The 14,368-nt window shown below is 34.8% G+C and overlaps 3 long non-coding RNA genes across 3 annotated transcripts; all 3 read right to left on the reverse strand.

Annotated features, from left to right (window-relative positions):
• Window positions 1-7,668: 7,668 nt before the first annotated feature.
• LOC131599414 (uncharacterized) lies at window positions 7,669-8,476 on the reverse strand. The gene is made up of 3 exons (XR_009282757.1): window positions 8,264-8,476; window positions 7,826-7,876; window positions 7,669-7,697 (listed from the first exon to the last, which is right to left on the reverse strand). It is a non-coding gene; the product is annotated as an uncharacterized LOC131599414 (long non-coding RNA).
• Window positions 8,477-11,844: 3,368 nt separating this feature from the next.
• On the reverse strand, window positions 11,845-12,317 carry LOC131599415 (uncharacterized). The gene is made up of 3 exons (XR_009282758.1): window positions 12,213-12,317; window positions 12,018-12,128; window positions 11,845-11,926 (listed from the first exon to the last, which is right to left on the reverse strand). It is a non-coding gene; the product is annotated as an uncharacterized LOC131599415 (long non-coding RNA).
• Window positions 12,318-12,990: 673 nt separating this feature from the next.
• Window positions 12,991-13,463, reverse strand: LOC131599416 (uncharacterized). The gene is made up of 3 exons (XR_009282759.1): window positions 13,359-13,463; window positions 13,164-13,274; window positions 12,991-13,072 (listed from the first exon to the last, which is right to left on the reverse strand). It is a non-coding gene; the product is annotated as an uncharacterized LOC131599416 (long non-coding RNA).
• Window positions 13,464-14,368: the final 905 nt, after the last annotated feature.

Below are 14,368 nucleotides of genomic sequence, written 5' to 3' on the forward strand. Positions count from 1 at the left end.
GTAACAGAACCAGAGATGTAACGAAACCAAAGAACCAAACATGTAACAAGAAAAAAATAAAAACAAAACAAATAGAAATAACCCTTTCTTTGGAAACAATAAAAAGATGGTCCCCAGTGAAGTCGCCATTTTTCTGTCGCGGGCGAAAAATCGTTGTCTTTTTTTTGGGATGAGACACCTGATGCCTTCTTTGGGCTCGAGTGCTCAAAAAATGATTTTTCTTTTGTACCGACCAAACTTTTTATTATTTCCAAAGGAGGAAAAGGAAAAAAGCTGCAATAACCTAAAAGTGGGGGAGAGATCTTGGGTAAGAGGGTTGGTTATACGAAGGGAAGGTATTAGCACCCAACGTATCTATAGTACTCTATAGGTTTCTTTGTTTTGTTTATTCCATTCTTGTTGTGGTGGAGGTTCTTGTGAGAAAGAGGTGGGACCTAAGGTGTTTGTTTGATTATGCTCGCAAAGATCATTGCGATCCTCTGCATACATATCCCTTAGAGGGAATCAGAGCATCTGTAGCTCGGGTCTACGGGTGCTAAGGTTTGAATGGTTTTTTTGTTTTGTTTTGCTCGCCAAGGATCGACCTTGTGCCTACGTATTCTCAAAGGGATGTTGAGAAAGTCAGAGCAATCGTAGTTCCCACTTATGCTAGTGGAAGCAAAGGAAAATAGACAAATGTCGTCTAAATGCTAGATGTATCTAATCTATATCATCACATACATCTGTTTGATTTTGTTTGAAAATCTTTTCATTATAAGCCCGGGGCCATGCCACTTAGGGTGCTTAGAATGATAAAGATGTTTTTGTTTGTTTAACCAGCCTTGTGGCAAAAGTTTCAATGAAGTCAGCCTTGTGACAAAAACTTTGATTAATCAGCCAGCCTTGTGGCAAAAGTTTCAATGAAGTCAGCCTTGTGACAAAAACTTTGATTAATCATCCAGTACGGTGGTAAAACAGTTTGATTGATTAGCCAGCCTTGTGGCAAAAAAAAGTTTGATTGATTAGCCAGCCTTGTGGCAAAAAAAAGTTTGATTTTTGATTGATTGATTGTTTGTGATGATATAGAAGAGATACTCCTAGCATAGAGATGAAAAATGTCTAATCTCCTAGGGTATTTGTTTTGGATATTGGGGATGCTTATAAGAAGCCCGTGGGTCCTTGTACGAAGCCCAAGAGGAGGCTATCCGAGGGTCCTTGCATTGTAAGCCCAAGAGGAGGCTATGGGAGGGACTATCGAGGGTCCTTGCATTGTAAGCCCAAGAGGAGGCTATGGGAGGGTCACTCGTTTGTACAAAGCCCAAGGGGAGGCATGGTATAGTTGGTTTGAGCTCTTAGAGCGATTTCACCGGGAAACCATACTCTATGTCCTAACCTAAACTAGGGAGATTCTTTGCACGAAGCCCAATAGGAGGCTATGGGGAACCTAGTGTTATACTAAGTTGAATAAGCATATATAATAGAATCACAAGTATGAACAAGTACGAACAAACATGCACAAGTACATGAACAAATATGAACAGTTATATGAACAGTTATATATGACAAAGTGTGTGTATATAATGGAGTTTATGAAGGAAATATACCTGTAAGCATGATCCATTTGTATACACAGGGCTCGGGACTCACACTCGGGGAGAGGTCCACTTGAATTTATTCAAAGCTATGTAAACAGGTATTTACAAAGGGGCTTGGGACTTATACCTACATGGAGGCCCATGGTATATTTTTGGGAAGATTTAAAGAAACCTTCATTTTTGGTTTGTTATTCAAGGTTAAAAATCAAACTGATCGAGATATGTACAAAAATGTGTGTGTACAATGAAATACCTAATTTCATGTACAGGAATGGGTATGTACAAAAGGGGCTTGGGACTTATACCTACATGGAGGCCCATGGTATATTTTTGGGAAGATTTAAAGAAACCTTCATTTTTGGTTTGTTATTCAAAGTTAAAAATCAAACTGATTGAGATATGTACAAAAAGGTGTATGTACAATGAAATACCTAATTTCATGTACAGGAATGGGTATGTACAAAAGGGGCTTGGGACTTATACCTACATGGAGGCCCATGGTATATTTACAAAACATGGTTGATCGTTTTATTTACAGACGCGTCGTTTGTTGTTTTGAAAACAGTTTGAAAAGTATTGTTTTGAAAGAGTTTTCTGTACAAAGAAAAACTGTATAAAAGGAAGAGGAAAGGGACTTATACTCTCTAATATTCGAGAGGCCCACATCGTTTTGAAAACCCATTGATCAATTAAAAGATTTAATCAAAAGTTTCAAAAAGAAATGGTTTATTGTTTTTGAAAAGAATCGCGATCGCTTGTTTTAAAACGATTTGAATTTTGAAAGAAGTCAATTTAATCAAAAGATCATCCTCAATTAACACTTAGATAATTAGGATTTGCTTCAAAAAATATTTACAAGTTACTAAGTTTGAAAATCAAATGAAAAATAGTATTTAAAAGTATTAAAATTACTTAAAAACAAGTCATTTTAAAACTATTTTAAAATGTATCAAATAAATATTTTTTGATGATTTTTTTTGATATTCTTAAAATATATATATTAAATGAGAGGTGTGTAAAAAATGAATGAAAAATGAATTGATTTGGTTAGTTAAATAATTAATTGAAGTTTGTTAAAAAATTGAAAGAAAATAGTGATAAAAAAAATGTTTTGGCCCCCATGAGTGTTGAACTCGCGCCCTCTCTCTCACAACTCAAAAACTTAACCAACCAGACCACGCGCGTGGTCTGTTAATCTCTTGCAATGAATTAAATATATTTTGAATCAAGTTCCTAAGTTCAGTTTCAAAATTTGGCGCCAAGAACACAACCCCCAAATTGAATTTGAAAATTCTGAAAACTGAATTGTTTGGATCAAGTGAATAGCCTAACTTGCTCGATTTTCCATAAGGAACACAATGGTATCATTTAATTGCATTTATTTTAACTCTAAGGCTATCAATTTTCTGATGAACAAGAAGAACCCTAATTCTGAGTTTCAATCTGAAATCGTGTGTAGTTGATGAATCATGAAATTGATTGAGGGCTATTGATCAGTGATAGTGCAGAAACAAGATGGTAAACCAGTTTTTCATTTATGATGCATGCATGTATGAGTTTGAAGTTGATAGGCACTTACCTCAAAAATGCCAAAGTTGGAGATCGAATTTTGCAGTAGAGGAGTTCCAGTTGTTATTTCTTGATCTGAACAGCATCAATGGACCTTATGGAACATGTTTGAATGCTTGGAACAGTTTGAATTCACTTGGGCAAGGCCATGGAACCTGAACTGCAGCTGCTTGGAGTGAGAATCGAATCTGATAATTCTGAGGTTACAGATCATATGTGAGTGCTTGGATAGTTCATATGTGATGTATATGAGGTGTTGGAAGTGTTAGTTTGGACAGAAATGTTCTTGAATGGATTTTGACATGATAAGGCCATGGTTATGCATATTTGAGAAGTGAGGTAGTGATTTTTAGCTTGAGGTGTTTTTGGGGTGTATGAGTGGTTCAAACAAGTTTCAAATGATGTTTATGAGTTGTGGGAAGCATCATTTTGCTCAGAACTTCAAAGGTTTAGAGGTTGAGCATTTTACCTCTTTGAAACTTAAGAAACTTGCAATTCAAGAAAGAAGAGAGAAAACCTATAATTGTGAGGTTTTGGTGTGATTTTGAATGAAGTTTGGACCTCTATTTATAGGCCAAGGATTCTGAACTCCAAGCTTTGCAAGTTGATCAAAGAATGGTGATTTGGCATTTGGAGATAAAATGGAATCTTTACATTTAATGCATAATGGTTAAAAGTGACTAAACCATGGTTAAACTTCAAGCTTCTTATCCTCTTCCATTCTGATCTTCTAATCAGAAAATATCTTCAATTATTGTCTTGATGCATCATTACTTGCATTATTTGGCAAAATGGTTCATAACTTAGTGAAAATGGCTTGAAATTTCAAGTGAAAATGATCACTAAATGCATAATTCAAAACCATAGCTATGCTCCATATTTTTTCATGCTCTTGGACATTTTGGAAAGCTCATGTTACATACTTCAAAACCCTAGTTGAAAGTTTCTTCAAGACCTTTAAGGAAATGGGTGAAAAAGATCCATGAACTTTGAAGAAAATGAGATTTCAAGTGAAGTTTTCAAAAAGTACCAACTTTGAAGCACCATATCTCTTAAATGGTTGATCTTATGGAAAAAATTTATATGTGTCAAAGTTGTTTATTGGATCAAAATCTACAACTTTCATGTTGGAAGTTTTTTTCAGTTTGTAGGTGAAATTTTGAGTTATTCCCTTCCAAAGTTTGGAAAAAACCATGAAAAACACTTAGAAAAATTTTCTAAGTATGAAAGTCAAACTTTTGACTTTTTGATTCTTGATTGATTTTCTGGATTTTTCTTGATCAAATGACTTCTCATATCATATATTGATGATTTAAAACTTCAAAAGTCATGGTTGACCAAAATTCCCAAAAGTCAAAGGTGTTCTTGTACAGTTGACTTTTTCAGACGAATCGCGTCTCTGGAGATTTCAAATGAAACAGGCTATCCTCACCAAATGAATGGTATGAATGGATCACATTGAAGCATTAGAGGATATTGAGCCATGGTTTGAGTTGTGACACCATGTCCTGATTAAAAAGTCAGTTATTCAGTGAATTAGGTCAAAAACCCTAATTGTCGACCTGATGAAATTGATGCCTGTAGGTCTTGAATTGAGATACAATTTCCATTGTATATTGTCATAGGGATTATTTGAGGATGATTGAAACCTTTGATTGACTTCCTGGGGATTTTTAGGGTTTCTCAAATGTGATCCCTGATTTCAGTCCCTGATAGTTCAAAACCCTAATCTGAGGATTTGTCTGATCAATCTTTGTATAGAGATGTTATGAGCCAATGGATTAGATCAAAATGATGTACTTGGGGTTTTGAGGTCATGTCCCAAGTCATTAGGTCAAACTCTGAGCAAAAGTCGGGAGTATGCTATCTTTAGTCAAAACCCTAATTCAGTCGATTCAAAGCTGTTGAGTTTGTTGAAATGAATCTCTGAGGACCAAATGTTGATTGTAGATGAAGATGATTCATTTGAGATGAAGGGAGAACAAAACCCTAATTGAGTGTTATTTGCACTGATGAGGGATTTCCTGATTAAATCCTGCTGAGTCACAAGTAGCAAACACAAGCTATGCAATTTGTTAGAGATGCAAATGATGCATATGCAAATGATATGAGGTGGTATCTTAGGTCAAAAATTGGGGTATGACATCCATGAACAAGAAAAACAAGGTTTGTAAGTTAGACAAATCTTTGTATGGATTAAAGCAATCTCCTAAACAATGGCATGAAAAGTTTGATAACTTAATGATATCGAATGGGTATAAAGTGAATGAAAGTGACAAATGCGTTTATTACAAACTTGAGAATCGCATTTACACTATCATATGTCTATATGTAGACTATTTACTCATATTTGGATCAAACATTCAGACCATTAATGATGTGAAATCATTGTTGAGTAACAACTTTGATATGAAAGATCACGAGATTCTTGGTATAAAGATCACGAGACCCGTGCAAGAAATTTCTTAGGATCAATCACACTATGTGTAGAAGATCTTAAAGAAATATAAATACTTTGATTGTAAACCTGCATGCACACCTTATAAACCAAGTGTTAAACTGTTTAAGAACACTGGTGAAAGTGTGAGACAAACTGAATATGCGAGCATCATTGGAAGCCTTAGATATGCCACTGATTGTATTAGACCCGACATTGTATATGTCGTAAGATTGTTATGCATATTTACGAGTAGACCGAGTAACAAGCACTGACAAGCTATTGAGCAAGTCATGAGGTACCTTAAAAGGACCGTATATCTCGGTCTACATTATCAAAAATTTCCTGTTGTACTTGAAGGATACAGTGATGCAGATTGGAATACCTTGTCAGGTGATTCCGAAGCTACTAGTGGCTATGTATTCAACATAGTTGGAGGAGCTGTATCTTGGAAATCAAATAAGCATACTATCCTGGCTCAGTCCACGATGGAGTCTGAAATGATCGCATTAGCAAATGCTAGTGAAGAAGCAAGTTGGTTAAGATGCTTGCTAGCTGAGATTCCCTTATGGGAAAAACCTATGTCAGTTGTGTTGATCCACTGCGATAGTACCGCGGCTATTGCAAAAATTGAGAACCGTTATTATAATGGTAAAAGACGTCATATAAGAAGAAAGTACAATGCCTTTAGAGATTGTATCTCTAAAGGAGCTGTAAGAATGGATCATGTACGCACTGATGAAAACTTAGCAGATCCTTTGACGAAAGGATTAGCTAGAGAGAAAGTCCATAATACATCTAAAAAAAGATGGGACTAATGCCTATACAGAAATGAGTTGCTCATGATGGTAACCCGACCTAAATGACTGGAGATCCCAAGAAATAGGTTCAATGGGTAATAACAAGTTGTGAGTAATATGAGCTGATCATGCTAGAGTAAATAAAAGAAGCATGAATCCTGAAGTAATAAGAGGATGAGATAATAGAAACTCTTAATGAGATCTATACTTTGTATGAGGGAGTACCTAGGCTACAGGAGTACTCTTGATAGACTCACCTATGTGATTGTGGAACTGAGGCCGGTTCCTATGGAATTTCGAGGCAGAATTCCTAGAGCCTTCACTAAACCGGGATACACGTGCAGGGCCATTAAAGCACGGGCTATTAGAATACACCTTAAGAAAAGGTTGTGTGCGAGTTTGATGTCTGAGATAGAGTTCAAGACAATTGTGTCACTCTTGTTGAATCGGAATCCTACTTGCTACGCAAAGGTTCAAGTCGTAGACACCTCTGCTTATTCACAATCTTAGAAACGTTTGACGTTATTTCTGAAACACTGTTTTAAATTCAAGTGGGGGATTGTTGGAACATTATGCATATATTCCAATATAGGGAGATGAATTGAAAAAGTTCATTAAGTGAAGTCCCACATTGTATATTAGTTGAAAAAACTTCTTAGTCCCACATTGCTTAGATTAGAAATCTTAGCTAGTTTATTTCATTATATAATGAAGTCACTTGTTTCATTCCAAAACACACCAAAAACTTAATTTGAGTTTTTCCTTCCTCACTCTCATAACTCTGCGTCTTTCGAATTGTCGAAGCGCCAACTTCTCTCTCTTTCTTTCTACTCGTTGAATTTTCCGAGTACCTTCTTGAATTCTCTTTAGAGAATAATGTTAATTTCTCCTCGTTTGAGTTGAGAAATTATAAGTATAATTTTTTCTTGGATTCTCTTTAGAGAATTATTGAAATTTCTCTTGGTTTGAGAAATTACTACGACTGGTCTTTATACCAGATACTAAGATGGTATTCATACCATATTTGAATGGTCCTAGTACCATTTGAGGGTGTATTTCTAGACCGATTATCTACCGTGCAAGTAGTAATCGTATAGTATAGAACTGGGCTGTTTTATCCTGGAGGCGTCGTGGTTATTAAGAGCTGCTTTGCATAATTTTGGCAGTACCGCGAAACGTCTTAAAGAAAGCGTACCGATCCGCGACTCGACCCGGTAATTTCTTTGGTGGCAAAGTTGTTAAAATCGTGATCCAACATAAATTAGTACAAATACTGTTTGGGATTGGACTCTACCACTGTTGAGGGCAGAATAGTTGCTGCAATTATTAAAAAATATACAAGTTATAATTAAATGAGAGCACCACAAGTTTTACAATTTATTGAGCATAGATATATCAGCAGGGAATACAACAGGAACATTAAATGAGATGTCTTGGGAACAAACCAGAGTCTCGCTAATAGCTTTGTGAACCAGGTCCTTTAATAGGGAATGAACCTAGAAGAATTCAATCCAAAACGATATTTCAATGAGTAAGAATAGAGAGATCAGAAAAAGATTAAAGCAGGACGCTTAGATAAATCAACTACAACAAAAAATGCATAAAACATAACAGCAGTGTCAAATTTAAATCATCCGTCGATTTTCAAGCCACTTGACTAGGTTGAGGGAGTATAAAGTATTTTTCAAAATGCTTGTTAATAAAGAAACTAAATCAACTTAGAAATATAAAAAACAGGAGTTCTCTTCAATCAAGTATTTTTGTTTTTCTTAACATATTCTTTATGGCACCACCAATAACACATAAAAATGGGTACAAAGTTTCAATTGAGAAGGGAATCAAAATTTCAATTGCTATTGATGATTCTCTTGTGAAAATCTTACCACATCAACAGCTGCCTAGGCAGGGCGCCTGATAGTAACTAGAGTGGATTCAATGAGACGACGGTATCCTTGTTTTGGAGCTATAAGATGAGGTTGGTACCCATCAGCTTCTGTAATAAGTTTTCTTATATTTTCCATTGAAAGTTGCTTGTGAATTGCAATCTTTTTAATGCACAGGGAGCTGATTGTCAAAGACATTTTAAATTTTATCACCTCCAGGTCTCCTGTAGGAGATTGACATCATGTTATCTGACAGTCATACTCCAATCTCTTGCTTTTATAAGGTGTCTATTTATTGAAGGTCTATCCTAAGTCACACGTTTCGAGAACCGTCATGTAGATTACAACTAAGAAGATGATGTTCTCATTTGGATAGTAGACTCTTCATATTGAAACTTCTACAAACATAACTTTGACATGCAAACATGCAGACATGAAATGCTGAGACAAATTGTTCTTTTAATTTGACAACATTTTTTTGTTGAGATTAACACAAACTTGAGTTAGCTATAAATTATAATAGTGTAATTGATATATCTCATCAATTTGAGTTGTTTTCTTCATACCATCTCATTGACTTGATAGTTTTGGAATTACTAGAAAGTTTCTCAAAACATTTGCAAGAACTTTTTTATCATACTTTTGATCGTCTAACAATAAATCTACTTGAACTTTTTGATCATACTTTTGTTCGTTCCATCAAGAATCATTCAGACAAGCAACAATTCTGAATGTTTTATATATTGAATGTTGTAGTACATCATGCAATCATTTCATAACCAAAGAATCATTCATTCATAGAAAACTGTTTATAACTTAAACTATAAGAAAACTAATGAATCATGAATCTTGAATCTAAAATGGAAGCGACTAGTCTGAGTTATATTATGAAAACACTAAGGTGGTAAATTCCTTTTATACTTTCATGATTACTTTGTGCGCACAAGATATATACAGCCAAAAATTATATAGTTTCTTGTTCTAAAGAAAAGAACATAACAGAATGAAAGAAGATACTAATATACTGTAAAGAACATGGCAATAATGAAATTGGAAATGAGAGAAAGATTACATGAAGGGATCCACTGTTATAATTACATTAGTGAAATCTAAGAACTAAAATGATGAATAATGGGAAAGATTATCCCAAAAAAGAGAATTAGAAAAAGAAGAATCACGTTGAACGTGATTTCAGGCATTTTGAGAATTACATTCCTCCTTCTTTGAATTACATTCCTTCTTCTTTGAAGATTCACTCTGCCTCTTCTGAATCGATGGAAAATTCTGACAAAAAACTTTCTTGGAGGAGCCATTCTTCTTTCTTTCCTCTACTTCTTAAGCAGCCTATTCCTCTTCTCTCTCTCTCAACTTATTCTCTTGTGGGACTATACTTCTACACAATTACTCAGTATATATAATAACTATATTAACAACCCCAACTGATTCAGTTACATTCAGTTAAAAGTTTGTTATTTTAGATTTTTATGACTACATCACATCAGTGCACATTTTAGGCGTATGTTGTATTTTATTTGATTGAAAGCTTTATCAAATACAAGGTTTATCAAATTTTAATATATAGTAAAATATAAATAGTCAATCATACCCTTAGCCCAGTTATAATAAAAGTTCATTGCATATTATCTCACATCACCCTCAAACTCGCCATGCATAAAGTATTGAGAGTTTGTCACTCAAGAAACGAAAACGTTTGATGAAATGAGTTTTTGTGAACAACTCAGTAATCTGTTAAGCGGAAGTAACAAACGACAAAGTAATGATGTCATGCTCAAAGTGATGACGAGTGAGATGACAATCAATCTTGACGTGTTTTGTACGTTCATGAAAGACTAACTTATGAGGAAATTGAATGGAACTCTTATTATCACAAATTATTTTAGAAACAGAGACACCCATATCTGAGAGTAACCAACACAGCCAAATTATTTCAGCGGTGGTGGAAGTCATCGCATAATACTCTGTTTCTATAGAAGAACGGGAGACAATATCTTGTTTTTATCCTTCCAAGAGATGAGAGAGTCTCCAAGAAAGATACAAAATTCTCTGGTAGACTTACGATCAGTAGGATCACCAGCCCAATCAACATTATAGTAAGCACGTAATGCTAAGGAAGAGGTTGACAAGAATAAGAGACTTTAAAACTGTGTTCTTCGAAGATAATAGAGAATACGAAGAACAGCTGCCCAATGTACTGTAGTAGGAGAAACAACAAATTGACTCATAACATAAACAGCATAAGCAATATCAGGTCTAGTACTTGTAAGGTACACAAACTTCCTACCAAAGTACGATACAAGGTGGGATCTGGTATATTAACTCCATCAAAAGAAGCATATTTCACATATAGCTCAAGAGGGCTATATGTTTCTCACTACAACACGGAAGGGCTTTAAAAGTGCTTTTTTGGGCTACTAAAGCGCTGCCAAAGCCTGCGCTGCCGTAGGTAACGAAAGCGCTTTTGAAAGCGCTCTGGTAGCCCCCCCTATAAGAGCGCTTTTTCCAGAAAAGCGCTCTGGTAGCCCCCCTATAAGAGCGCTTTTTCCAGAAAAAGCGCTCTGAGAGTCCCCCTATAAGAGCGCTTTTTCTGGAAAAAGGTCTCTGGTAGCCACCCCTATAAGAGCGCTTTTCCAAAAGCGCTTTCGTAGGTTGCGTTTTTTTCTATTTTTTATGCTCTTTTTTTTAATCTTACGCAGCGCTTTTAGTAATAAAGCGCTTTAGTAGGTGGCCCTTTAAGAGCGTTTTATAAAAGCGCTATCGTTGCTAAATGAGGTATTTAAAGTGCAACCTGTAATTTCAACCTCCCAGTTCAACCTGTAATATTTTCGACCTGTAATATATTTTCGACGATATATTTTCAACCATAGGTAGGACAATATATATATATATATATATATATATATATATATATATATATATATATATATATATATATATATATATATATATATATACACTAATATAATACCATTATAATATCCAAAATTATATATATATACATCATTATAGTTCCTGTAAAACAAACTAAATCATGTAAAGTATGAATACAGAAAGTTTCACATGTAACTAACTCATGTCAAACAAACTAAATCAGTAACATCAACAATATTATACTTCAAATATTGACAACAATATTAACAAAGTTAGTAACCATCCTAGAGTACTATAATATTATACTTCAAATCGACACAAATCCTACATGAATAGCTGATGAATATAAAATTGACACAAATCCTCTTTGATTTCTTCCAACTTAAGTCTCGTGTAAGAAGCAACATAGAAGTCGTCAAAGTACTACAGAACAAAAACATAATATGAATGATTTATTTAAATGTAATAAATTATAAGAAGTTATCTAATTAAGTTATGAATCCATACCATGATTGGAATCTCTAATTGACTCGTTTGAAGGATTTCTTTCATAAACCTCAAAACATAGTATCTGCAATCTGAACTGTTTCGCTGTATCGGACACTACATAGAAAAACAAATAAGATTTTATAGTTGTCTTGTTTTATCAAGTAGCATAAATATTATAAGCAAAATTGTGAAAATTAATGTACCTGCACTTTGATCCAAGTAATGTTGTTTGATTTAGTCCGGGATACCTGTGCGTCTCGTTGACTTCGGAACACTTGTATTGATCTAACAAAAATATAAAAGCATATATTTAGATCACTCTCACAAATAATTAAATATATAAATATACACGAATATTTAGAACGATCCCACTTACGTATCAATCATTGTCTTCATAGCCGGATAATTGGTCCACTCACCATCTACCGAATTCAGAAAATATACCACTTCTCTTATAGGGTTGATAGCAAGCAACAACCAGTGTGCTCTATAAATTAAAACAATAGGTTATATGGAAATTTTGCTATGCAAAAGAAACAAAGATTAGATGAACCAAGAATGAGAAACTAACCCTACTGGTCGGATATTATACGCCCAAAGAATCAGACTTTCTGTATTGCTGGTGGACAGGAATCTATTGACTAAGCGCTGTCTAACTGATTCCGGTTCTGTAGCAATTGTCATTCCGCTGCAATGGGCGGAGGACACAAAACGGAATCTGTTTGACAATGGAGTCCCGCGCAACACTCTATCATACAACAACCTTAAATAAAAACATAATAAACATTAGATTATTTTCATTGAAATATGTAAATAAATTGTTCGACTAATTAAATAATATATCGGATGAGTGAATATTACCGGATGTATGAGTGGATATTACCGACGCCTAGTTGTTCATGCGTAAAAATCTCTTCCATGTCATCTAGTTAGTAACAATCCTAGAGTACTATAATATTATACTTCAAATCGACACAAATCCTACATGAATAGCTGATGAATATAAAATTGACACAAATCCTCTTTGATTTCTTCCAACTTAAGTCTCGTGTAAGAAGCAACATAGAAGTCGTCAAAGTACTACAGAACAAAAACATAATATGAATGATTTATTTAAATGTAATAAATTATAAGAAGTTATCTAATTAAGTTATGAATCCATACCATGATTGGAATCTCTAATTGACTCGTTTGAAGGATTTCTTTCATAAACCTCAAAACATAGTATCTGCAATCTGAACTGTTTCGCTGTATCGGACACTACATAGAAAAACAAATAAGATTTTATAGTTGTCTTGTTTTATCAAGTAGCATAAATATTATAAGCAAAATTGTGAAAATTAATGTACCTGCACTTTGATCCAAGTAATGTTGTTTGATTTAGTCCGGGATACCTGTGCGTCTCGTTGACTTCGGAACACTTGTATTGATCTAACAAAAATATAAAAGCATATATTTAGATCACTCTCACAAATAATTAAATATATAAATATACACGAATATTTAGAACGATCCCACTTACGTATCAATCATTGTCTTCATAGCCGGATAATTGGTCCACTCACCATCTACCGAATTCAGAAAATATACCACTTCTCTTATAGGGTTGATAGCAAGCAACAACCAGTGTGCTCTATAAATTAAAACAATAGGTTATATGGAAATTTTGCTATGCAAAAGAAACAAAGATTAGATGAACCAAGAATGAGAAACTAACCCTACTGGTCGGATATTATACGCCCAAAGAATCAGACTTTCTGTATTGCTGGTGGACAGGAATCTATTGACTAAGCGCTGTCTAACTGATTCCGGTTCTGTAGCAATTGTCATTCCGCTGCAATGGGCGGAGGACACAAAACAGAATCTGTTTGACAATGGAGTCCCGCGCAACACTCTATCATACAACAACCTTAAATAAAAACATAATAAACATTAGATTATTTTCATTGAAATATGTAAATAAATTGTTCGACTAATTAAATAATATATCGGATGAGTGAATATTACCGGATGTATGAGTGGATATTACCGACGCCTAGTTGTTCATGCGTAAAAATCTCTTCCAAGTCATCTAGTGCAATATTTGACATGAATTCAATACCGAAGATACCTTCATCCATATTGATTTCACGGAAAGCACCACCCTTCAAATCGGACATATCAACAAGTGTTCCGAGCGTCGTCCGGTATCGAGCCCCAAAAGCACCACCTTTTTTTGCCGCTTGCTTCGGAGGACCCTTGGGTGGTACACTACGAACTTGATGTGTCACTTGTTGTGACCCCCGAGCAGATGCCTAAAAATCATATAACAATCGGTAAAAAATAAAATCATGCAGTTTTAGATTCAAATTATATATTAACACTTTAAATGTACCTCTTTTAGTGATGCAACAGACTCCTCCTCCTGTAAAATCCCTTTACCCTTAATTGCGGGTTTTGTAGGAGCAGTCTAAAATTAAAATGTAAAAAATAATTAACGTAACGGTGCAGAATTGACATTCAAAAACTAAATGATTCATAATGGTTTTCAATATACCTCATTACCAATGAAATTGAGCTCTGAGGGCCATGCAACAGATGACCCTATTGCATCTCGCATCAATGTTGTCTCTGAGACCATGTCAGGTACCGGTAGCACTGCATCATGACCTAATACATCATCAACTGATACTTTCAGGTGTCCATCCGGGAGCGGTCTATGGTGAAGTAAATCTCCCAAAGTGTTGT

The sequence above is a fragment of the Vicia villosa genome, linkage group LG4 (assembly GCF_029867415.1).
Source record: "Vicia villosa cultivar HV-30 ecotype Madison, WI linkage group LG4, Vvil1.0, whole genome shotgun sequence".
In the NCBI taxonomy this organism is placed as follows: domain Eukaryota; kingdom Viridiplantae; phylum Streptophyta; class Magnoliopsida; order Fabales; family Fabaceae; genus Vicia; species Vicia villosa.